The 26,921-nt window shown below is 47.2% G+C and overlaps 1 protein-coding gene across 1 annotated transcript in view; it reads right to left on the bottom strand.

Annotated features, from left to right (window-relative positions):
• Positions 1 to 15,719: 15,719 nt before the first annotated feature.
• Positions 15,720 to 26,921, bottom strand: part of LOC144769250 (5-phosphohydroxy-L-lysine phospho-lyase-like) — a 479,590-nt gene continuing 468,388 nt past the window's right edge. The window contains exon 13 of the mRNA XM_078653309.1: positions 15,720 to 16,439. The gene's annotated coding sequence lies outside the window, so the exon portion shown is untranslated. The remainder of the gene's footprint in view (positions 16,440 to 26,921) is intronic.

Here is a 26,921-nt window from a genome sequence, read left to right on the forward strand (position 1 = left end):
CATGAACAAGTTTCATGTTTCTCTTCTGTGTCTTTCCATTTCCTTGCCAAGCTGAATTGAATGATCTGTGTTCGAAGCCATATGCAGAATGTTCCTGTTTTTGCAACAAATTCAAGGTTCCTTTCCCTTGTTGCTCAAAGCAGTTGTATGGTCTCTTGTTTTTGTTTGTGGCACAAATGGCGAGTAATTTTCATCATCTTCTATGTACGCCTTATTATAATTATGTATGAAAGGGAGTGTTCTTAAATGTTTTTAGATGCTGAATCATAATTTCTTAAAAAGGATCGGTTTATGTGTAAGGAACATTATAGGTACAGCCCTACTATGTCAGATCTCACCATGTCGAGTGTGTGGCGTTCACCGCCTGAAACAAACAAAATGTGCCCTTTCTGGGATTTGTGCCAGACGTTCCTTGCTCGTGAAGCAAAAGAAATTACATTTGGGCACAATAGCCAATGGTTGGACTGCTATTTTTTATTTCCACAGTGTCTTTGGAAAATACGTACATATACATTTTATATAAACTACTGTTGGATCTTGTACATGCGTGGGACTGTTCAGTGTTTAATATTTCAATGAAATTTTCCTGTGGATTAGAGCTAGAATAAAAAAGTAATTTTTCCTAATCTCTCAACTCTAACAGAGCATGTTACACCTCCTAGTACTCCCATGGACATAAGAATTGTTTTTCCAACAGCACAATTGTGTCTCTGTACCACCATTTTAACCAGAGCAAATAAACACCTTGTTGAGACCCGAGCACACCCTCACGCATTTGGCATAAAAGCCTCATAGTTTGTTAAGCGATAAAACCCTGACAACCGATCCCACACCCACTTTAACACATTACAGAAAGTATTACTCACACCATGACATCCCAGAGTGAGTGCAACCAGTTCCAAAACTATGTAGCTAGAGTAAGATCTAAATAAATATATACTATTTTTTATCAACACTGTCCATCCTATTACCAAATATTTCTGTAGGAACACTTAACAAGAAAGGTATCTCTCTTTTGGACGTGCTGATTAGAATTCATAACCAGAACATAGGGGGTCATTACGGTGGCGGGTGGATCGCCACCGCCGGCCGGGTCGTTGCGATCCACCTGCCATCACTAGCCCATTTACCCACAGCCAAATTAGCATGGCGGTGGGTACCGCAGCGGACGGAAAGTCCGTCCGCCGCTTTTTCGCCAGTCGGATTGCAGCGGAAAAGGCACACAATATGGTGGCGGTGCCTTACAGGCACCACCATCCATATTATGAGACTCCGCCATGGAAAGGCATACAGTAAATAGCGGGGGTGGCTGGCTACACTTGGGGGGTACCATTGGCATGCACAAGGTGGCAGGCACCGTGCGGGGCCTGTCCCTTTGTGCATGCTAATGAACAACATGCAACTTTTACATTGCAGCGGGTGCTGCTTACAGCACTGCCCGACTGCAATGTAAAAGATGCGGGATGCGACCGCCAGGGTGGCGGTCGCATCCTAATTGGCCCGGCGGGACCGCTGCACCTCTGGCGGTCGGTCCCGTTTTCCGTTACGGTGGCGGCCGGACAAAGTCCGCCAGTAATGGGGCCCTTAGTAACAGATCGATGCTACAAACCAACATATGCTTATCTTCATGTAAATTGGTTTTCATGTTGTCCACAGAACATTGTTCTCGGCCACATCTACAAGCAAGGTCACATAGTAAGGCACATCTGCAGTAATGAGGACATCTGAAAAATAAACTATCGGCCTATAGCTTTTAAGGGCATTTTAAATGCTATGCTATCCTGTGCCTGTCATTGAGCAGTAGATATGCATAACTTTGCAGTTAGTCAGGGAATCACTTCACAAGTTATTTAACACGAAGAAGTTACAGCATAAGACTACATATTATGTGCTGACCAACATGTGTAATTTACAGGATCCTGTGCCAATAAGACATGAAAACTGGTAGCCCAAACAATAATGGAACATCATACGACAACTCCAGCAATGCGATGCCTTTCTGCCAAACGATGCGTCACACATCTGTCTATCCTTACGCCACAGTGCGCCGTATTGTAAATGCGACACATCCATGGTGGCGCAATGCTTTTTTTCCATCACGCAATTTAGCTTATGCACTCTGCTAATATGCAGAGATGCGCCCGTTCTTGTAAATCAGCCCACAAATGCTTGCCTGCCTTTATTTGTGCCGCCTTTTTCAATATCTATATTTATGTTTGTTATCATCACATTATAATTAAAGGCACTCTTGATGTACTTTGGTACATAGTACAAAAGAAGGGAACAACCGTACTCCGTCCAAATGAAGAAAGAAAAAAAAGAAAGGACACATGAACCACATTTCTGATACAACTATTGCGATAAGACAAAATAAAATTACATCTTTGAACTATGTTGTTCGATCCTGTGCTTTCATTGCTGTTCTCACAATATATCCCATTTGTGCCCCCTTTACTATGTATTTTTTTAAGTAGTTGTATTATGATCTATGTACATGGATATAAAGAGGTTTCAGGATGTGCTTTCTCAGGATAACTATGGGAGAATATACCTTTACTACTTTTAGAATTGAGATTGTAGGTGAAAAGAAATTAAGACTGGAAACCAATCTTAAAAGGCCCTTCTATGTCGCCAAGGGAATAGTCCTTCATTTTGTCCTTTCTTCACCCGCGGTAGGGGTGGGGTGTTCATTCACATCTGCACTGTTAAACAAATACACTAGATGTTGCACAAATGTGGCAACTCTTAAAGCCTTCTAGAACACTTCAAATTTCTTGACACATCAATATGTAGGTGTTCAGTTATGCAACCTGTACCAGTGCTGGGCTTGAGATTTTTTATCTGTCAGACCTCTGGCCCTGCTGTACTCAAGTGCATTTATTTCAGAACAGGTTCTCAAACTGACCAGCGTGAGATAAATGTATGCTTCACTTACTAAAGTTTGAGCGGGCGCTTGGGCAAAGAACAACATTTTGCATTCTTCAAGTGGGCCGTTGAAATGGTAAGTAAATGTATGCTATATTTTGCATTGAACGAGTAACACTAGTAAATAATGGTCAGTCTCTTGATCTCCCATCAGTTTGTTCCAAAAAAGTGTCAGCACTACGATTGTTTTAAAAACGCACCAATAAAGGGAATATTAGTACTTTTTTTTCTTCAGAGTGAAACATTGAGGCATTATAGTTAAAAGGTATTGGGGAATAGGGTATTTATCAGAATGCATTATGGAACCAGCATCCAAAGTAAGTAGGGCAATAATAATTTATGGTGTAAGTTGGAAACACATTTAAATATAATGTGTCAATAACCAAATCTTAATTGCATAATCACTGTAGCAATATGCCCATTTTTGCATGGGCACCCCAATTACATCCTAGATTTGTATGTGCTGTGACCCCTAAAAACATTTAAAATTAAGTCATAAGTGGACTGCTAGATAACAGGAAAAATGCCAGTACTGAAAATATTTAACCTAAATGCATAAGTCATACACATATAGAAGCTCTTTAGTTGCTGCTGTATTTAAAAAATGCACTATTTTTATCTCATACAACATTTAACACATTTTTCGTTGAAAAAACAAAAGGGAAATGATTTAGGGACAAGGGAACTATGGACAATTATCACAAACCTTCATTCACTCAAACACATACTTTTGCACAACATACCTCATACGTACAACATAATAGATGCACCCACAACAGGGGTACATCAATAAGCCCGAAGGGGAGCATCTGGTCTGCCAAAACGACCAATTATCAACAATGTTTCTTCCTATATACAACTAGTAATGCTTAACTTCATTAATTAAACACAAGTGCAATAATGAATTCAATGTGACACTGTCACAACTCATTGGTAAAGAGACAATTTGGCAGAACGAGGGTCCACCTCTAAGTAGGCCTTACATGCCTATAAGACAGTCTGCATGATATTTAAAAGTAGGACATGTAAAGGTTTAATGTAAAACGTGCTTATAGTGGCAATGCCCTAAAAGCTATGTTCGAGGCATATGAGCTGCAGATTACACACTGTGCATAGATCGCCACCTAGTGTTGGGCCCGGATGTTTTCAGTTTGTTGTTGTCCTGAAAAGTTCTTTGGAAGTCACGAGATAGGTGACTCCTCCTTTGGACCACATTGCGCATGGGCATCGGCTCCATCCTCAGATTGTTTTTTTCCGCCATCGGGCTCGGATGTGTTTCCTGCGCTTCGGTTTGGAACCGAATTTCCTTCGGCGCGCAATCCTCACCCAGTTCGACAGTATTGTTTCGATCGATCGCGCTCCACATCGACGCGATTCTTCACCAATTCAAAGTCTTCGATTTCGGTCGTCGACGAAGGCCTTCGGGCCTACCTAGTCCTCATCTTCTGGCTCATGGAAAGGACGCCATTCAAGAAGTGTCCTCAATGTGGGTCGAAGTTTCCCCACGCCGATCTACATGAGGTGTGCAACCTTTGCCTCTCACCGGAGCACGAGGCGAAATACTGTTCCGCTTGTGCCTCTTTCCGCTCCAAAAAGACGATTCGAGACAGACGAGCTCGAAGAACAATGGCTCGCTCGTCAGCTTCGATCCCCGACGACATCTTTGGAGAGGGCGTTGACGTGCCAGAACACCAGCACACCAAAGAAAGTGACAGCTCCTCTGATGCGAATACTCGGACGTCGAGGACATCACTCCAGCTCAATGGGCCATAAGTAAGACCGTCGACCCCAACCCTTCCTCGACACCCTGAAAAAAGGCTTTGGTCACACCCTCACCTTTGGGCCCGGGTGCACACCGAGAGACTGCTTCCCACGCACAGCCTTCGGGCCCGGCAAAGAAGCCTACTAAGCCTTCAGGCGTCTCGAGCCTATTCCCGGTGCCGATCCTATACCGACACCAAAGAAGAAGCCATCTTCCTCAACCACGCCCACCGCTGCTCCGACACCAAAACACACGGCGCCGAAGACTGTCAGCGGCTCATCGGTGCCGAAATTGCATTCGGAGCTGAGTTAAAAAAACACCTAAAGGCCCCGATTCACATGCTTCGGAGCCGAAGAAACACCCGGAACCGAACAAACATGTTCCGGTAAAAGACATTTCAAAAGGTCACCGTTCTAAACCAAAAGACCCTAGACCAGCTACCAACTCGGTGCTGAACAAACCTCCAGAACCGAAAACTTCAACGCCGAAGGATCTGCCCTATACAGAAGAACTTTTTACACCAGATCCTAATCAAAAACTCTTGTAAAGGATCCTAAGACTGGCCAACTAGCTCTTCGCTCCAAGAAGAGACCACTAGAAGCGCCAGGACCTCCTCCTCCTCCAAAGAAGAGAGACATTGCAACATCTCCATTAAGGGTCCCTTCTCCACCACTTCCCCATACTGTTCCTCCTCCGACACCTCCTCCACCACATCATCTTGAATGAGAAACAGGAGCGATGTCGAGCTGAGCACCTGGCCCCCAATAGCTTTGGGGAATGCTCCTGCAAAGCCTACGGGTTCATGGCCCAGCACTCGGAGCATGACTTCGAGTCGAGGTCACGCTCTAGACACCAAAAGCACACAAGTTGCGGATATGTCAAGGTCAGCGCCCGGTGACAGGAGCTGCAGGGCTTGAAGGCGGTCCGATGTTGGGACATCCTCGACGTACCAGGAGTCCAAGACTGTAAAAAAAAAAAGAAATCGACAAAACGTGAAAAAAAATAGCCAAAACCGGCTAAGAGGTAAGTCGTCGTCGTGCGCAAGGCTGTCGTCGATAAAGAAAAGTGACGTTAGTGCGCATGGGAGGCGTCTATATAGGTCCCGCATCGTCATCCCAATGCCAACGACGCAGACGATGGATGTGGAGCCGACCAACGCCACTTAACGATGCACAGGGGTACTGCTGAAGAAAAAAAATCTCCGATCCAGACGGACGCTTGGGAGAAATTCAAAAGATAAGGAATACTCAACTAATTGTCTCTATCAGATAGAGGAGTATACGGCCACAGTAGACAAGCTTCGTCGCCCAGAACCTAAATACCAAGTAGGGGAAAAGGTATGGTTTCCCACTAAGAATATCCACATGAAAGGCAAGAGAACACTCTCCCTAGATTTATTGGTCCTTTTGAGTTTTTACAAGTGGTAAACTCCGTTGCCATGACGTTTTCTCACTCCCTCGCTGAAAATACACCCAGTATTACATACCTCTCTGCTCACACCATGGCGCCCTAATCCCCTGACATCACTGCCTCCGACCCAAGTAGAGACTCAGGTGCAATCAAAATACATAGTGATGGATATTCTGTATTGCAAAAGAATTTGTGGGAAACTGCACTACCTAGTGGATTGAGAGGATTATGTTCCAGAGAATCGCTCTAGGGAACTAGCATCACAAGTTACCAACGCCCCTCGTTGGGGAAACAATTCCATCAACGTCACCCAGAAAAACCCAGACCAATCAATCTTGTGTTAGAGGTCCTGTTGAGGGTGGGGTAATGTCAAGAGTCACAGGTCTAACTGCAAAGAGGCAGATCTTGACGTATGCCTTTTGCATTATTGTCTCATGTGGCGGATGTCAACATATGCCTTCTGCATCATTCTCTCAGATGTGTCACTACTTTCACTTGAACTGGTATGTGGCAGGTATTTGTCATGTGTATAACCATTTATGTTCCTAAGGAAGTGTTACTGGTTTTTGTCCTTGTTTATAGACTTTGTCTCAGCCCATGCACTGGGAGAGAAACACGGTAATGAAAACAGGACGTTTCAGTACAATAGAACATTGCTTCACAGAACACTGAGGCGCACTAGCATAACCTCTTGCGAGTGGAGGTACAGAGCCCTTCAGCCATTTGGGGTGCAGTCTGTGGTCGATGAGGCATTGAATATAGTGTGAATCAAACACCGAAATGCAGGGGAAGATCAGGGTTTAAAAGGGCATGCACCTCGGTGCGGGTGTTTGCCACGTGAAGGACAAATGTTTCTCAGGAAGAAGTAAGGGCAACCTCTTTCTGGGACAATAGACCCAACCGCCGTTACCGAGTGGGGAAAGGCGTCATTAAACCAAACTTGATGTTGCCAAGCTGTAATTGGAATTTCCTGTGTGTTATATGGTGTAAATAAATTAGGCACAGCAATGGGAGTGTAAACATGAAAAATTCCACTGCATTCACCGCGGGAAAGGTAACCCATGAATAGAAAAGCTCAAATGGGTATGCTGCCTCAGCACTCACCACAAAAAAGTACTGCAATGCCTTCCAAGGGTCCCCCAAATGCCTGCAAATGATTGAGGACGGGTACCCGACTATGCAGGGCGATGTCAACATCACCCATGAGGACACAGTAGAGAAGAAACAATCTATGTAAGATGTAGCACAAACGGGTAGTAATTCAAATTACGAACCTTTATAAAATCTCAAGGTTGAATGAACCTACAAGTAGCCACATAGGTAGGTTAATCCGTCACAACTGTCAACCGGAAACAGGAGTGAGGGTGTTGTGGACTGATTTAAGCACTACACGAGTGTCTCGAATATAAGACCCAACGTTGGGCGCCATGTTGCGGGGATTCTGCTCATACACAGAACTGCACAGGAACCCGGGACCTCAGTGAATTGTGGTGTACCAAAAAACTCACCTCAGTACCAAAACCCCCTAACCAACTAGCATCAGTGTCTCATTAGCTCTCCCTCCTAAAGCGAAGCTACCAATGATTAGACAACCCAGAACATGCGACTTAGGGGATCAAGAACACTCTTTCGTTTTTATTCTCATACCAGTCCACAACATGTGTAATTAGAGACACTAAAAAGTTTAAAATGTTTATTTAACGACGTGCTCTAAGATGCAGTATTTTTGCTAACATAAGCAGACATATGATTAAAAATAATACGATCAGCATTGTTACAATTCCACAAAACACAAAGGGAGAAATCATATTATAATGATAGTGGTAACAGGTCCTATAGTGCCTTGTGAACCACCCTTCCTTGCAAGGAACTAGGTTGTATAATAATAATAGAAGGTCTCTTAGGCTTGAATGGGGAACCCCATTCCTCAAAGATCAGCAGGAGTGAATCACATCACAGGATCAGTAAAGCTCTCTCTCTCTGTAAAATTATTTTCTACAGGTGCCTTAATCATGCATGCAGTGCAATATTAAAGGCACTAGAATGTCAGTTAGCTGCAGCTGTGTTCATGTTGTGTCTGTGTCTACAGCGTGGGCCGATCAACCTGAATAACAGCATACATTGTTATGGTGACCTTGAAGGCTTCTGTACGCAGTGTACAGACCAAGGTCGCGATGTAAGCCTAGGGATGTTAAAAACAAGCCGTTCTCATGCAAGGAAAAATCAAGCAGTTTAACTTACAACAGTTACATGTGGTGTTGTGTGAAAAAGCTGCAAAGTGGCAAAATGTGTTTAACTTCTAATAAGCTAATGCTAACATAGCAATGTGTGCAATCAAGGCCCTGTCTTCACTACAGCAGCCTATTCAAACCGTGTCCGACCACCGACTTGTTTTTCACTTCGAGACACCAACGTGAAAGCATCTCTGGTCTCCGCCTGGACAGAGTTGTCGTTTCATTTCCAGTTTCGTACACCTCTCCGGTAACCAGAGTGTGCGCTTTTGCTAGGACTTCATTGTGAGAGCTCCTACAAGGACTCCAGAACAAGCGCTCCACAAGAGGTCCTGAGCAAGTGCTCCACAAGAACTCCAGAGCAAGAGCTGCCATGAGGACTTCATGTCCCAGGTAACAATAGACATACGCGTACCAAGGCCTGAATGTGGCAAAGCCCATTCTGTAGTAGGGGATCTCTGTGTATAGTCATAATCTAGTGAATAGTCCCGCCCATGTGCGTGGACCCCGGAGCAATCAAAAATAATCTCTTACAGTGTCGAACAAATGCAGAACTGCACAGACACTTAAGAGAGAATTTAAAGACAGATAATGCCGCCTATAAAAGCTACACTGTCCAGTACTTCAACTAGAAATTCCACCACAAAATCCACAAAACAGCAAAGCCTGTACAGATTTCCCTTGCTTTAACAGCAAACACCCTCTGGAATGATAGAGAGGAGAACCTGGACAGACAAGCCCCATAGGCTGCCATTATGTGGCTCAGAATAGGATACTGTGCCTTTAAGAGAACCTTCCAGAACTTCACAGTATCCCAGAATGCACTGCAGGTCCCAGTTACTTTCAGTTCTTTTTTCCGGCTCCTGCAAGCAGGACCCTGGAGCATTGAGCTCTCCCTTTTCAAGGGTTTATTGGTGTTTTTTCACTATAATTTCGACTTGAGTACTTCTAAAGTACTTTAGTGCTGTTCTTCTTGGTTTTTGCTCCTTTTGATGTCAAATATGCCTGCATTTTTGACAAATGCCCGGAGTGCTCCAGGAAGAAGGCAAAATCAGATTCCCATGAGGTGTGTATCCTCTGCCTTCCTCTTCCCACATCCCTGAGGAGTGTGAGATTTGTCAAGGCTTCTCTGGCAGGACCCTGAAGGAAAGACAGAAGATCAGGCTTCAGGGCCTCGAGGAAAGAAGGCTGAAGGCGCAAGGTGGGTCTGGAGGGGCTTCTAGGCCTCTGGGGGGCTCCCCAGGGGCAGGAAGACCAGCAAACGTTCCCATTCGGGGTCGGTGGCACTGACCACGACGTCAAGAGGGATGACTACGGTCTGTTCCCCATCTCCCCAGGGCTCTGGGTCGAAGAAACGTCGACGGTCGACGTCGAGGGAGTTACACGGGCCCGGCGTCGGCGCTCGCCGTCAATGCGACACCGCCGTTCGCGAAGAGGAAGCGATCGTCGTCGAGGGAATCCTCGTCGTCGAGGCCGCCGTCGAGGCGGAAGAGGTCGCCGTCGAGGCGGAAGACGTCGCCGTCGAGGCGGAAGAGGTCGCCGTCGAGGCGGAAGAGGTCGAGGCACAAGAGGTCGTCGTCGAGGCACAAGAGGTCGTCGTCGAGGCGCAAGAGGTCGTCGTCGAGGCGCAAGAGGTCGTCGTCGAGACGCAAGAGGTCGTCGTCGAGGCATGGAAGACTGTCGACGCCGAAGAGGCGCTCGACGTCGAGGGGCCTACGCTCGCCGTCTGGTTACCGTTCTTCGACGTCGAGGAATCGTGGTGAGAGGCCTGATGCTGTGGGAGGCTCTCCACAGTCCGGATCTGGAAAGGACGGCGGATCACCGGGATCGGTGTACTCCGAGGTGTATACTCCATCACAGAAGCATGTTACACCCCCGCCTCCGTTGCCGAGGGGTCTCCCTCCAAGGACTCCGACCCCTCCTCCGTTGCCTCCTCTGCCTCCACCACCTCCACCGGTGCCTCGGCCTCATGTGCCAGAGAGGCCGTCCCCGGTTCCACCGAGGTCGGTCTCGTTGCCCAGGCTTCCGACCCCTCCCAAAGGGACTCCTAAGCCGCAGGTCCCGTCCAAGCCCAAGACGCCCGCCCCGGGGAAGCTGGCAGAGCGTCCCAGACCTAGGAAATCACGGTCACGCTCCGGACGGAGAGGAGGATCGAGGAGTAGACACAGATCCTCCACTAGATCTAGGCATCGCCATAGGAGGCGAGGATCAAGGTCCAGTATGGACTCCTCTAGGACTCGCTCATATTCACCTACCTTATCGGACTCCCCGGAAACAAGGGTGTCTCCGGTAGTCGACATTAGCACGTTCCAGGAGGTTCTCCTGAGGGGGGCTGCGAAATTGGGTATCACGGTGACAGCTCCTACACCTACGACGTCCGTGATATTCGAGACACTTCACAAGAAGCATCTGTCTCGCCCTCTGCTGCCATTGGTGCCAGGACTGGTCGAACCTGCGGAGGAGCTGTTCCTTACGCCTGCGGTGGTGAAGGCCGCTCCCTCCCGACTTCTGAAGAAATACAGGGCACCGGATTCTGACCCGGCCTTCCTGCGGATGGACCCAGTACCCGACTCCGTGATAGTGACGGCGGCCAGGAAGTTACATTCTACCTCCCCGCCCTCCACCGTGCGGCCTGATAAAGAAAGCCGTTGGATTGATTCGGCTGGAAGGAAGGCTTGTGGGACTTCTTCCACGACTATGAAAGCCTCCAGCGATTCGGCATTGCTGGGGCGCTACGGCCGTGCACTGTGGGATTCCCTGGAACAGTTCGCGGACCTTCTGCCACGCGACAGGAGGGAGGACTTCCAAGAAATAGTTAAGGAAGGGATGCTGGTTTCAAACCAGGCCATCAGTGCAGCTGCGGATATCTCGCTGTTGGCGGCCCATGGTTACTGTCACGGGGTCAACAAGCGCCGCCATGCTTGGGTCAGACTTACGTCACTCAAGCCTGAGGCACAGCAGCGGGTGGCCAATCTGCCTTTTCCAGGGAAACACTGTTCGGAAATTATGCCGATGATGAAATGGCCCGCATGAAGGCTGAGGCGGAGACCCTGACGGCTGTGGGCTTGGAGAAGCCCAAAGAAAAGAAGCCCTACCGCCCGTTCCAGAGACGGTTCGGTTCGCAGGGAAAAGGACGAGGACAGTCTTCGGGACAACAACAGCAGCAACAACAACAGCAGCAGTTCCGGAGACCCTTTAAAAAACGCCAGAGGTAGAGGTGGGGGGAAGCGTTCAATTTTTTCTGGCAGAGTGGAGAAAAAGTACTCGGGACAAGTGGGTGCTGAATATTGTTTGCAATGGATACAGTCTTCGGTTCACCAGCCCTCCTCCATCGATTCCTCCGGTCAGCTCGCGGTATCAGCTGCGCGAGCTCCAGGCGGAGGCCGATATCCTGTTAAGGAAAAGGGCGATAGAAGATGTACCTCTGTCTCAAAGAGGAAGAGGTCTGTACTCCCGGTTCTTTCTGGTCCGCAAGAAGGACAAGAACGAGTTCAGGCCCATTCTAGACTTGCGACAGGCAAACAAGTGGATTCGCAGAGAAAAGTTTTGCATGCTGTCGTTGCATCAGATTTATCCTCAGTTGCAACAGGGGGACTGGCTGTGTGCCATAGACCTACAGGATGCATACTTCCATGTGCCCATTGCACACAAACACAGGAAGTTCCTGCGATTTCAAGTCGGCACCAATCACTATCAGTACACGGTACTTCAGTTCGGGCTGAAGTCTGCGCCCAGGACTTTCTCGAAGTGCATGGCAGTGGTAGCGGCACACCTGCGGAAGAACAAGGTGTTTGTCTACCCGTACCTGGACGATTGGTTGATCAAGGCCTCCTCCTTCTCGGAAGCTCAAGCGCACTTCCGGAAGACGTGCGTTCTATTGAACAAGCTGGGGTTGCACATCAACATGTCCAAGTCTGTCCCGACTCCGGTACAGTGCATTCAGTACTTGGGAGCCTCCATCAATACACTGTCGGCAAGCGTGTCTCCTTCAGAGGAGCGACGATTATCACTCCTTCGGAAGGTTCAGGCTCTCATGACCACTCCATCTACGACAGTGAGGACGGTGTCTTCTCTACTGGGATCGATGGCCTCTTGCATCTTCCTGACGCCACATGCGCGGCTGCACATGAGACCGCTGCAGGAGTGCTTGGAAGATCAGTGGGACCAGAGGAGAGGATCTTGGGACGACAAGATACGACTGTCTCTGCATGCTCTTCAGTCTCTGAAGTGGTGGTGTGCAGCGGAGAATCTCCTCAGAGGGGTTCCCTTCCACAAGGACATTCCCACTCAGACTATCGTGACGGATGCTTCTCTCCAGGGATGGGGAGCGCACTCCGGAGACTTACAGATTCAAGGGACGTGGTCCCCGACGGAGTCCACGTACCACATCAATTTCCTGGAACTCCGAGCTGTTCACTTGGCGCTGAAGGCTTTTCACCCAGACCAACTCTCTGCTTGTACAGACGGACAATACGACCACGATGTATTACCTCAACAAGCAGGGGGGCTCGAGATCGCGCACTCTGTCGCAGGAGGCGCAGGCGATCTGGCACTGGCTTCTGGCCCGAGGACTGACGATAACGGCCACCCATCTGCCAGGTGTGCAGAATGTTCAGGCAGACGAACTGAGCAGACTGATTCAGGAAAACCACGAATGGGTCATGAACGACGAAGTACTAGGAGAAGTCTTCGCAAGGTGGGGAACTCCAGACGTAGATCTGTTCGCCACCGCCGAAAACAGCAAATGCCGAGACTTCGCCTCCAGGTACTACCAGCCGGGGACGCTGGGGAATGCGTTATGGATCGACTGGTCGAACAGCTTTCTGTACGCTTTTCCACCCATTCCCCAGATTCCGACGGTTCTCATCAAGCTGTCCCAGTCCAGGGCGCGGATGATTCTGATTGCCGCGGAATGGCCCAGACAGTGGTGGTTCACGGACCAGCTTCACCGGTCTCTCCTTCCTCACATGAAGCTGCCGTGCAGGCCGGACCTTCTCACGAAGTTCGGGGGGCGGATGTTGCACCCCAACCTCTCGTCTTTGAGTTTGGCGGCATGGCTCCTGAGATAGTGCAATATGGCCATCTGAATCTCCCAGAGGATTGCATGGACATACTGAAGGAGGCTAAGCGACCTTCCACTAGGACTTCTTATGCTTACAAGTGGAAGAGGTTTTGCATCTGGTGCAAGTCCAAGAACTATGACCCTTACGACATGCAAGGAGGATGTCATCCTTCCATATCTACTACATCTGGCGCAGTCTGGCCTTAATGTCCATTCCATTAAGGTTCATCTGGCTGCTTTGACTGCCTACAGGAAATGCCCTTCACAGACTTCCTTCTTCCAGATCCCTGTGATCAAAGACTTTCTGGAAGGCTTGAAGAAAGTATTCCCTCCTGTCAGGCTTCCTTCGCCTACATGGGAATTGAATGTGGTGCTGTCCAGATTGATGAAGGAGCCTTTTGAACCTATTCATAAGGCTTCGTTGCAGCACCTGTCCTGGAAGGCGGCGTTCCTCGTGGCCATTACATCGGCCCGCAGGGTGAGTGAAATTCAGGCGTTGTGTTGCCAAGAACCTTATACTGTATTTCATGCTGCTAAGGTTGTTATGCGTACTCACCCTAAATTTCTTCCCAAGGTTATTTCTGATTTTCATGTCAACCAGACTATAACTTTGCCTACGTTTTTTCAGAATCCTTCATCTCCAGCGGAAAGGTCTTTACATTCCCTGGATGTTAGGAGGGTGTTGAAATTTTATCTGGATAAAACCAAAGATATTCGTAGGTCAGACCAATTGTTTATCAATTATGGATCAGTCAGGACGGGTCTTGCTACCTCTAAACAGTCCATCTCGAGGTGGATTGTGTCCTGCATACAAATGTGTTACCAAAAGGCTAATAAGACCTTAGGGGGCAAACCTAAGGCTCATTCCACCAGGGGCAAAGCTGCAACGACTGCTTTGCTTCGTAATGTTCCCATTGCAGAAATCTGCAAGGCGGTCACTTGGAAGTCGGTCCATACCTTTGCTAAGCATTACTGCCTGGACACTGATGCCAGGGCAGACGCTCAGGTTGGGCAGGCTTCGCTGCGAAATCTGTTCGCACAATAGTGGTGTTAGTTTCTCCACCGCTGCTTTGGTGTGGGGATGGGCTTGCCATTCTATTCACTAGATTATGACTATACACAGAGATCCCCTACTACAGAAGGAGTAGTTTCTGTCCTGTAACTCCAGTTCTGTAGTCGGGGTTTCTCTGTTATAGTCATAAGCGCCCGCCCTCCTCCCCGGTGGAGAGAGATATTCATGTAAGGAATGCTACAGGTCTGGCGTGTTACGCCTTCAAAAAGAACTGAAAGTAACTGGGACCTGCAGTGCATTCTAGGATACTGTGAAGTTCTGGAAGGTTCTCTTAAAGGCACAGTATCCTATTCTGAGCCACATAATGGCAGCCTATGGGGCTTGTCTGTCCAGGTTCTCCTCTCTATCATTCCAGAGGGTGTTTGCTGTTAAAGCAAGGGAAATCTGTACAGGCTTTGCTGTTTTGTGGATTTTGTGGTGGAATTTCTAGTTGAAGTACTGGACAGTGTAGCTTTTATAGGCTGCATTATCTGTCTTTAAATTCTCTCTTAAGTGTCTGTGCAGTTCTGCGTTTGTTCTACACTGTAAGAGATTATTTTTGATTGCTCCGGGGTCCACGCACATGGGCGGGACTATTCACTAGATTATGACTATAACAGAGATACCCCTACTACAGAACTGGAGTTACAGGACAGAAACTACTCCTAACAGCTGTTCCCTAACTCTTTGCTAAATAACGCTTGTTGTATCTCACTTGTGTACTGGTGCACTAATCTCTGCTGTTCCTATTATATATTTTTTTACCAACTGATCTAAAGGTTTTTTATCACTTAAACCAAAAACTGTTGTCTCGGAGCTCTGGAAGGTGGAGAGACAGTTGGCGACACATAATTAATGTAATGGCATGCAGGTGAATCAGAAACAACAAAGCAAAGTTTAAATCCTGCAAAGAAGAAACAATAATTGAACAGAAGGGTAAAGTTTTGATGAAGAGGACTGGGCAATCAACAGACAGCAACATAAGGAGGAGGCTCTTCTGGGATGGATCAGGTAGTAGAATGGCTGGCGTCAGCAGAGTACAGGCAGTACAATGAGCAAAACATGAACGTTTTTAGGCTTCTCCATTGCTTTAGGAAGTCACTTACAGATCTGACTGGATAAGGAAGGGCGAACTAAAGGGAGGACACTTGGACGGGACGCAATCTATCGTCATATCTTTAGAGGAATGGGAAACAGGAACTTTGAAGTGGTGATTCTCAAATGCTGCTCGGCTGATATGGATGAAAACGTTTAAACAAGTTGCACAACTCTAAACAGTTTGTGTCCCATGCATTGCTTTTTTAATTTAGATCTCATTTCGGTGGGCTGTCCAAATAGTGATAAAGGCTAGGGTGATGTGGTCTTATACATGAGACCACATGAGTCCTGCAGGATGTTTTTTAATTCGCAAGTTATTAATCAAGTTCCTAGAGAGGCCAATGAAGATGTTGATGAAATAATCCAGGAGTGATTTCAGCAACGAAAGAAGTGTAATCTTTTGGGATTGGTGGAAAAAAGGAGGAATGCACTGAAGCAGGCACAAATGGCAAAAGGCATTTTTTGTGATTGAGCACATATTAGAGAAGGATGCTGCTAAAGAGAACACCCGGATTACAAACTTTCTGGGCGGGCTTTGTCGGCAGTCCCAGGTAAAAGGTAGAGGCGGCGGTGCTGATTGTGTCTACAAATAAGATGTACGTTTTTTGGCTATTCAGATAAAGCCAGTTTCAGTTCATCCGGACTTGGACTAGATTAAAGAAGATTATAACGTGATGGTGTGCTTCTGAACCTTCTTCCAATTTAAGAGGATTTGTGCATCATCCGTGTACATATCTTAGCAGATAGTGTGGCCATCCAGGATGTGAGCTAAGAGTGCCATGATTACGAGAAACAGGCACATATGTCTTGCTAGTCATTCACTGGGTGTTAATTTTGTTGAGCATCATTTATCCATTTATTGTTTTTCTTGAGTCCACAACTCAATCAATCGCTGAAACCCTAAAAAACAAAGGAAAACATTAAATATACTAGCAAATAGCAGATCTTTCATGAAAGCAAATACTTAGCAAATAAAATAACTTTGATAGCCTGTGAGAACCAATGAAATAGCTTTACAACAGGTGCTATGCATTTAATATTTAGGTGCACATCTGCTGATTAGTGACTCCTCAATGTATGAAAGTAATTTTGTATTCAGTGTGGGTATTTAAAAGGAAAATGCTACTTACCAGTATGCATCTTTTCTTGGCATGTAGAGCTGTAGATTTGTATACTTGTGCATATATCGCCATCTGGTGTTGGGCTCAGATGTTTTCACTTTGTTTTTGACTTGGAAGAAGTCTTTGTGGTCACGAGGTAGGTGACTCCTCCATAAGACGATAATGCGCATGGGCATCGACTCCATCTCCATATTGTTTTGCCATGGAGGGTTATGATGGAGTTAGTACGAAATCGAAAAAGATGTCTATGTGTAATGTATCTAAGTAAGATAATACTGGAACAGATAGTGGTATCCGAAGAGGCGGGTGGGCGTGTACGAATCTACAACTCTACATGCAAAGAACAGATGCATACTGGTAAGTAGCATTTTCCGTTCGAGGCATAAGTGCTGTAGATTGTATACTTGTGCATATACTATACAGCAGTTACCTCTTTAGCGGTGGCTCCTGGGTCACTCGGTCCCATCAAATTTAGACCTCCTGTGGCCCAGCTGTCTGGGCTTACCTCCTGCTCCGAAAAAACAGATCAAGAGCCTGGGTGTCTGGCTCGACAGTAATCTAAATCTTTAGGATGGAATAGCCTGCTAGAAGCGAATCCAGTTCAGATCTTGCGGGAGACCGGAGACCGCAGCGAACACGAGAGCAGCGAGCAGTGTGGTGGTAGCAGCGGCGGCGGCGAAGCGGGGAAAAGCCAGGAGTACCCAACCCAGAGAACCGCTAACCGCCTGCCGCTTACTGCTAACCTGAGCCATCGGCATTACGAGCCGCACGAGTTGCAGGAGCCGCACCAGGAGCCGTGATCACAGCTGGAGCGGCGAAGGAGCAGCGTTTTGGGTTTGAGGTCGGAGCTGAGGTTTTGGCCGTGAGTTGCGAGCTGCGGCCAGCGGCGGTGTTGTGGGCAGCCGGAAGTTGAGGAGCCCGTTAAACCCGCGAATCCTTTTGTGTCACCCGGCATCGTCTGCTGGGGCCCGCACCTCGAGGATTTACACAGCAGATTTCTGTATTTACTGATTGCTGAACCTCGTGCCAGCGCCTGCCTGGGTAGGTGCAGCGCGCCGAGCTGTGAGCCCTGAGCCGCTGTGCGAGTAATTAAGAATTGAACACTGAACTTTGTGAAAGCGGCATTGGGGTTGCTGGCAATTGTAGGCGCTGTAGGGGCTGTTGGTGATGAGAGGTGGCTAGAGGGATGAGTATGAGGATAGAGGCAAGAGGCAAGTAATCGCATAGAGGTGGTGAAAAGCACGTAGCTAAGCACCTGTTTAGCGCAGCTTCATTGCCTACAGCTATTGCCTTTATCGCTTCTATTGCCCATACAGCAAATATTGCTGCATGTTACACACTAAAAAAAACATACCTGTCTAGAGGGAGACAAACCGCTGTATGGTTGAATAGTGAGCCTTACATGCTACACCCCCTGGAGGGAGACAATAAACGCCGCACAGAGTGCCGCACCATATGCACCAACAGGGAAAAATCTTAAGGCATCACCGCCACAATCATCCTTTATTAACCATTAACCTTCAGTAATCACCAGTATACCATAAACCGGAGTGTCGCTCGAAGTCGTAGACATTGCCTGACTGCAAAGCTGAAGCCCTGGTAAGGAAACCGCTTCTGTCCTGACCTGGATTGCTGAGTAAAATAGTCAGTCCATCCTTTCATTGCCGGAGTTGCTGCTGTTGGACATACGGGGGACAACGAGGAGTGCGAGACTGCGAGAGTCAGAAGTCTCAGCGCTCACACAACCACGCGCACCTGGCGTCTCTTCCCGATCCTCCTGCTCTTCCATAAATAGAACATCCATAACGCTACCGCGGGACGGAGCACGGGGCGAAGCCCGGACAAAGGGCGGACCCTCAGAGACCGAAGTATGCCGGGCTGGACCTAATTATTTTTATTTTCTACAAATTTATAATTTATCCCTACATATTTGTTTGGCACCCTGCTCTCTATTTGCACAATATTGCTGTGTCAATATTTGCAATTGCATAGACTTTATTATCAGTCTTTATTCCCCTCTATATGTGTCATATGTTTGACTAGTACCTTCTGCATTGTGCTAAAAACCATTTCCTCGCGCATATACTGTTCCTCTCCTCAAATTTACCCCTATTGACTTCCATATCACGCTATGACTGCTAGAAAATTACGGTCAGGGAGAGTGTTGGTAGGAAGGACCAGTACCAAAACTAAATCCAACCCTCTCCACAATAAGAATGTTCATGCATCACAGCTGAAGGGAAAATGTCAATTATTTAATTTGTGGGAAAGGGCTACGGAAAAAAACCCTGCAGTAGAGGTGTGCCTGGAACTCCCTTTGGTGAAAGACAATACTGATGTATGCAAATCGCTATTAATGGTCGATGAAAATTTAAGAGAAGGATTTGCAGGGGGAACTGGGGTTGTTATGAATTTGTTATCAACTAAGATCCCAAGTAAATCTGTATCGCCTACTACTGATGTTATTGTAGAGAAGTGTCCTAAAATAGTGAGTGCTGAATTGCACAAATCTATTCAGTCCTCTGGGGATACATGTCTATATGATGTTAACGGTCCTACTCAGATGAAGGTAGTAAGGAGTGGAGATAATATATTGACAGATTCTGATATGGAAGTATGTAGGAGATATATGACGGAGGAATCTAGGCAGATCTGTGAGCCTCCTAAGACTCCGCGAGCTGCTGTCCCCTCTGGGCTTCATTTGTTTAGCAGCACTCCCTCTATTCAATCTCAATGTATGACTTCTCATTCTAATATCTCTATGAGCCCTGAGACGAACCTTACCGGTATTACTCCCATTCCTGCAACCAAACCAGATAAACCCGTCTCTGATACTCTATTCTCCTTAGAACGGCTACTTTCTTCGATTTTATCTCTATTCGAAAAATTTGTAGGGGGATCGGACTGTGTCTTAGAAACGGTCAACGAGATATTGAAGGTTTTATTGATTAAAGACTCTGTCAAGCAAACTGGAGGGCCTGTTGTTTTAGGGCTGCCTGGGGCCGGAATGAATGTAGATTTGGTAGAGGGAAAAATATCGCCAGTTATTCCCACAGCTTCAGATCAAATTAATCCAGCTGGAAAAACTCTCCCCATTGCTGGAAAGGTGAATTCTTTGTTATTGTGCCCCCCTTTAGGAAATTGTGTAGCAATTCCTGACCTGGAAATAAAAGTAGTGGAGGTGCCTATGCTCAAGATAACTGAAGTCTCTTCCTCTGTTCTGGTACCTCCGGCCCCAGATAAGGAAATTGTAACTCGGCCCCATTCAAGGGTAGATAAAGAACTTTTTCCTATCTTCACCCTAGAGGCTGAGGTTAAGGAAAAAAATGGTAAACTGGGTGACCCAAAAAAGATTAAAGGTAAAAAGAGGAAACCCACTCGTAGAATTGGAAGAAAGAGGCAGAGAAGGATCCATTTTCAGAAGCGGATGTTAGAGGTGATATCTCCTCGTCCAATTTGGAAGGGAACCATGAAGAAATTCTTTCATTTGAGGAAAAAATTCCCTCGGTGTTGGATAGGGCATGGCGATTTTTCCTCCAGATGTGTGGTTTCCAATCTGGGAGTTCCCAATGTTGACGAGGGGAAGCCTTGCATGCCGGCCCCTATCCCAGAATTAATTAAACCGGTCTCCGGTGCTCCTGGTGCTCCTACTGATTTTATTCCTTGTATAAAAAAATGTTTTGGTATGGCGGGAAGGGAAGAGGTTTCCAAAAGTACCCAAGTTGCCATCGAAAAGAAAAGCGTTGACACAGTTACTTTGGATTTCCTCCCGTTGTTTGACACTGAGTTGATTTTAAATAGGGGCCTTCTCCTTAAAAGTTTTGAAGAGTTGGAATGCCTGAAACTGATTACGACAAATGACATTGACCTGGTAACAATCCGGAAATTGGAAGCTGGAACATTGACCAGGGTGAAATTTTATTCTAAGCTCATTGCTAATCTTGTTGTGAAGCAGTCTGAGTTCTTTCAAAGTCGAGGGATGGATGTTATTCCCTTTTTGGGGGGCTCACGGAATGGTACATTAGCAGGGGGAAGTTTTTTGTCTTCCCTTAATCGACCGGGTGGTCTGGTTGGCTTTAATGACCTAAAAATCTGTGTCTCTAAAAATACACGTCTTGTGTCCAGTGTAAGTCCCCCCCCCCTGTTATTTCCCTCAAAAATAATGTTGAGGAGAGCGCTCAATGGAACTGGTTACCTGGTGTCCTTTCCAATAGGACAACAGATAACATGATTTCCCTTTCTCATATTTAGCTGTGACTTAAAGATATTATCATGGAATGCCGCAGGTGTAAAAAACAGCCCAGATAAACTTCAGTTCCTTCACTCTTTTGATGCTAGCGTGATTTGTCTTCAAGAGACTTGGTGTGTGGATAAAACTCCTGTTGGAGGGGCCTATATTTCTTTGGAAGGTGGAGCCATTCCTTCCAGGAGAGGTCATGCCAAAGGGGGCATTCCTTGTCTCTTATCTAATCGGATTAAGTGGAACTTCACCCACTATTTGGATCCAAGTAATCTTTTTTAGGTGGTAACATTGTTTGGTCATGCTGAGGTTGAGGCGGCCAAATCTATTACGCTGATAAATGTTTACATCCCCCCAGATGCTTGTTATAATGTAATTGTGAAACAGGTGTTTTCTTATATAAAGAGTATCAAGGCTAAAGTACCTGCAACCCACATAATTTTAGTGGGTGACTTTAATTGTAAGGTCTCTAATTCGAGTCTAGCTCTGTTCAGAAATAAATATAAAGAGGAATCATTACAGATTCCACAGGCTCTTTTCCCCGGTAACATCAAAACAGATAAGAGAGGGAAATTGTTTATGGAAGAACTGGCTGAACTGGAGGGGATCATTGTAAATGGTAGAATTCCCTCTGACATCCCAGCAAGTTTCACTCACAGAGCAAATCAGGGTGAATCCATTTTGGACTATGTGGCTGTGGATAATGATTCTTTTTATCTTTTAAAAGATCTGATAGTCACCAAAACCCTAAACAGCGATCACAATGTGATAACCCTAACTGTTAATATAAATCCACCCAAAACGGATCCATGGTCGCTTGATGGTGACCTGGTTAGTTTCGGCGGTAAAACAGGAAGATGTTTCTGGAATACAAGGGCCATAAGGGGCTTGTCCATTATATTGGATAAAACTGTAAAAGAACTCCCTAGTTGGAAAGGGTTGGAAATATCTTATTTTGCGGGGTTTATGAAGGAGGTAGTTCTGGTCGCAAGAAAATCTAACTCGCGTAGAAATACAAGTCCTGTTCCGAGCTCCCTACGCTTGCTTAATAAAGAAATAAACACACTGGTTAGGGAACAATATTTGAATAGGTCTACAGAAAGGTCTCGTAAAATAACCTTACTAAGGAGAAGGAGAAGTAGAGTAAAGTTAAAGATTAAAAAAGAGAGGGAAGACTCCTTATGGATAAAGTTAAGGGAGGCTGTAAATAGAGGGAATGTAAGACTATTTTGGTCTCTTATTGGTGAGGGTTGTGGAACAAGAATCAGGTCCCTTCCTCCTCCTATTTCCGAGAAAGTTTGGGTGGGTTATGTTGCGCAGTTATCTGCTGGTAACGGGCCTGCTGAGGACGACAGAAGGTTGGGCGATGTCGGTCCGTTGTTTGAGCCGCCCTCTGAAAAGATCATTGAATCAGCCATAAAGGATTTGCGCTCTTCTGGCGCCATGGGCCCTGATGAGCTCCCAGTTTCGGTGTTAAAACAGGATGCCGAATCATGGAGCAAGATTTTATTTCCAGTATATAGATTCTGCTTCCTACATAGAACTGTTCTCCCCTCTTGGAGGGGGAGTATATTGGTACCCCTGTTCAAGAAGGGGGATAGGAACGTGCCCCAAAATTATCGACAAATAGCTTTGCTTGACGCTATAGGGAAAGTATTTGCGAAAGGTCTTTTAACACTAAAGTTGTTAAGTCTTTCTAAAGGATTTTGTTCTTTCAATGTAGTAAAGTATTACTCTTTTCACGTCTAGTGTGTGAAGAGCTCGTTCTGCTACTGAGTCTGGTAGAGGGAAAAACACTGGGAGTTCTACAGACTGGTTAAGGTGGAAAGTAGACACGACTTTAGGTACAAATTTTGGGTTAGTCCTAAGAACCACTTTGTTATGGTGAATTTGTGGAAATGGTTCTTGTATGGTTAATTCCTGGAGTTCACTGACTCTTCTGAGAGAGGTGATGGCAACCAGGAAAGCTACTTTCCAGGTGCGAAATTGTAATTCACATTTATGCATAGGTTCAAATAGGGGACCCATGAGTCTGGTAAGGACCACATCTAAGTTCCATACTGGAGCGGGTGGAACTATTAAGTCCTTCCATAAAAGCTTTGATAGCTGGTACTCTAAACAAAGACAAGTGTTGTCCGTTTTGGAGATAGGCTGCTATGGCAGCGAGATGTATTCTAATGGATGTAAACGCTAGGTTACATTGTTGTAGATGCATAAGGTAACAGATGATGTTTTGGATAGAAGCCTCTAGTGGGTTGATTTGGTTGTTTGTACAGTAAATTACAAATCTTTTCCACTTTGCAGCATAGCAAGCTCTAGTGGTATGACGTCTAGACTCTTTAATGATGTTCATAAAGTCTGGCAAGAGATTGAGGTAGCCAAATTATAACACGAAGATTTCAGGTGCTAGATCGCAAGGTCGAGTTGACTGGGATCTGGATGTCTTATCTCTCCATGGTTCTGAGTGAGAAGGTTGGGTGAGAAGCGTAGCTTTTGATGAGGAACTACTGATAGTTCCAAGAGGGTTGTGAACCATGGCTGTCGGGCCCATGTTGGAGCAATCAGGATCATTGTGAGTGAATGCAGTTTGAGCTTCCGAACCGCTAGCGGAATGAGCGGGAGAGGCGGAATAGCGTAAGCAAATTTGCCTGACCAGTTTTTATCCATAGCACATTGCCTTTGAACAATGGGTGTGGATACCTGAATGTGAAGCTTTGGCATTTTGCGTTTTGGTGTGTGGCGAACAGGTCTATTTTTGGGTGGCCCCACATTTGGAAGAATGGAAGCAGAACTTGAGGAGGAAGTTCCCTTTCGTGGATCTGCTGTTTTTGGCAATTTGATTGTGTACTCCTGGGAGGTGTTCTGCAAGGAGATATATGCTTTGAGGAATGGCCCATCTCCATATGCTTTGAGCTAGGTGTGAAAGCTGCAGAGTTTCCCCCCCTGTTTTTGTATTTAATACATTGCTGTCATGTTGTCTGTACGGATAAGGGCAGCATTGCTCATGAGGTGGAGTTGAAAAGATTTTAACACTAGGAAGATTGCTAACAATTCCAGGTAATTTATGTGGAATTGTTTTTGTTGAGGGGTCCTGTAAGAGCGGGACTCGGAATTGGAAGCAGACGAGTTTTTGTGGCTGTACTATTTATTTTCAAAAGCAAAGTATCAGTACAAGTCTTTCTTGTATAACCCCGACGGGGTGACCGGCTCCTCTCTCGGCGAGTCTTCCGGACGACGCCCTCCTCCTTCCGTCGGACGGGGCTCCTCCTTCTGTTCGGCTCCGGAGGCTCCGTGGCGTCCGCTCTCGCCCAAGACCGAGGGGGGAACAAACAAAAAGAGGCAAACGTAAGTATTCCTGCTAAGTTGCTTGAGGGCACAACGGGACAGGGAACAGTGAGGGACGTGCTTGTTACCCCAGGTGAACTCGTGCTATCGGGACGTGTACTCGGGAAGGTGAGGATGAGTGAGAGGGTGAGAGGGGGGGGCCAAAACGATATATACAGCGGGGATTTTTACGGCCGGCTTCGCCCTTTCCGCCACCACCCCAGGAAGCGTTCACGCACCTCTGTTAGCCGTACTCCTCCTGGCGTACGGCTGGGCGGAGCGCGGTGTTGGCCTCCGGGCGCTGCTGCTTCTGATGGAAGTCGGTCCGTTCTCTCAGCGCTCTCCTCAGCTTTCCCGGGGTCTCGCGGCTCCGGTCTCCGTCCTTGTATCTCGATCCTCTCTGGTTCCAGGACGCTCTCCTCACTTCTCCGCTCGTCTCCTTTCTTCCACTCTTCCGCTTTGCTTCCCGCCTCTCCTCTCTCCTGCACGCTGACCGCTCCTCCGGTGTAGTAACACACCTGGGGGCTGTCAAGGCCGTCCTCAAGTACCGGACTAGGCTCCTCCTCCAACATACTTCGTGTCCACTTAAAGGGCCCCCAGTCCTCTTCATCTTCTTCGTCGTAGCTGTGTCTCTCCGGGTCCGGCCACACGGGGTCCTGCTGCGGCTGGGGAAACAAGAGGGGGGGGGGGGTCACAGGTAATTACTTGAGAGCCCTCCTCGGGGCCGGACGGATGGCCTCCGTTACACACCTCCCCCCCCGAACACTTCCGATCGGGAAGTGGATAGCGTGACAAAAAGTCAGCCCCCTTGTTGTCAATCCCCTTCATGTGTTTGATACGGAAGGCGAATGGCTGTAGGGCCAGAAACCATCTCATGACTCTCGCATTACTGGACTTATTGCGTGCCATCCAGAGAAGGGGGGCATGGTCAGTGTACAAAGTGAACGGCCGTCCCTCCAGGTAATAAGATAGTTTCTCGACCGCCCACTTCACGGCCAAACACTCCTTCTCCACGGTTGGATATTTGAGTTCCCTCGGAAACAGCTTTCGACTGATAAAAAGAACCGGGTGTTCGGCACCATCCTTGCCTGGCTGAGACAAGACGGCCCGATGCCATAGTCCGAGGCATCAGTGTGTAGGGAAAAGGGTCTAGTGAAGTCGGGTGAAGTGAGGATCGGAGTCGAGGTGATCGCACGTTTGAGTGCGTCAAAAGCGTCCAACATAGCCGCGGTGGGGGTCTGTAAAGCGGCTTGCTTAACCTTGGTTTGTAAGGCGTCTGTAAGGGGAGCGGCCTTCTGCGCGAACCCCGGTATAAACCGTCTGTAATAGCCTATAAGGCCGAGAAACGCACGTAGTTCTTTTTTTGTAGACGGGAACTGGCATTCCGCAATGGCCCTCACTTTCTCGACTTGTGGCTCGATGAGGCCGTGCCCTAGGATGTATCCCAAATACTTCACTTTCTGAAAAGCGATTCGAGTTTTCTTGGCGTTTATCCTCAGTCCGGCCTTGGCTAGGGTTTCTAACACCTGATGTAAGTGTTGCATGTGAGATTCCCAGTCCGGACTAAACACCACAATATCATCTAGATACGCGGAGGTAAAGTCTGCAATGTCCTTCAGTACGGTGTTCATCAGCCTTTGGAACGTGGCAGGCCAAAGGGGAGAACCGTAAATTCGTACCTGCCGTCGTCGGTAGAAAAGGCCGTTTTGTGCCGATCTTCTTCTTTCAGTGGGACCTGCCAATACCCCTTTGTGAGGTCGATGGTGCTTATGTATTTGGCTTCCCCCAATTTTTCGATGAGTTCGTCTATTCTCGGTATGGGATAGGCATCAAACGTGGATATGTCGTTCAGGGCTCGGAAGTCCATACAGAACCGGTGGGTCCCGTCCGGTTTTGGGATCAGAACTATGGGACTTGACCAATCGCTGTGGGAGGGACGAATCACGCCTAGCTTTAACATGTCTGATACTTCTTGTTTGATCCCTTTTCTCCTGGCTTCAGGTATCCGGTATGGCTTGATCATCACCCTTTTTCCTGGTTCTGTTCTTATGCTATGTTCGGCCAGTGAGGTCTTCCTAGGGAGGTCCGAGAACACTGTCGCATGTTTTTGCAAGGTCCTGAGAAGTTCTTGCCTTTCGGAGTCCCTCAGCTCGTCATTGATCACTAGTTGATCTAGGGTATTGGAGTCGTCCCCGGTCGCGGTTTTGGCCAGATGAACCTCAGTTGGGGGGCTACCCAGCCATTTTTTTAACTGGTTTATGTGGTAAACCTGCTGCTTCCTTGGCCGTATCTGGAGCCGGTAACTTGTTTTACCGATGGTTCCCACGACCTTGTACGGCCCCCCCCATTCGGCCTTGAATTTCTGGGTCGATGATGGCAGGAGCACAAGCGCCCAGTCTCCTATAATCAGCTTTCGCCACTTCTTTCCCTTATCGTAAAAGGCTTTCTGTTTCGCCTGGCTTTTTTCCAAGTGGGCAAACGCCAAATCCCGTAATTTTCCAAGTTTGGACCTGAGGTTTCGGGCGCACTCCAGGGTCTTGGCCACCTCTTCCGGGGTCTCCTTCTCCCACGCCTCTTTGGTCATATCCAACAGGGAACGGGGTTGACGACCGTAAAGCAGTTCGAAAGAAGAGAAACCCATACTGCTTTGTTTTTGCCCTCGAATGACATATAGGGCTAGGGGTAGTACTTGGTCCC

Source organism: Lissotriton helveticus, chromosome 7, assembly GCF_964261635.1.
Source record: "Lissotriton helveticus chromosome 7, aLisHel1.1, whole genome shotgun sequence".
In the NCBI taxonomy this organism is placed as follows: domain Eukaryota; kingdom Metazoa; phylum Chordata; class Amphibia; order Caudata; family Salamandridae; genus Lissotriton; species Lissotriton helveticus.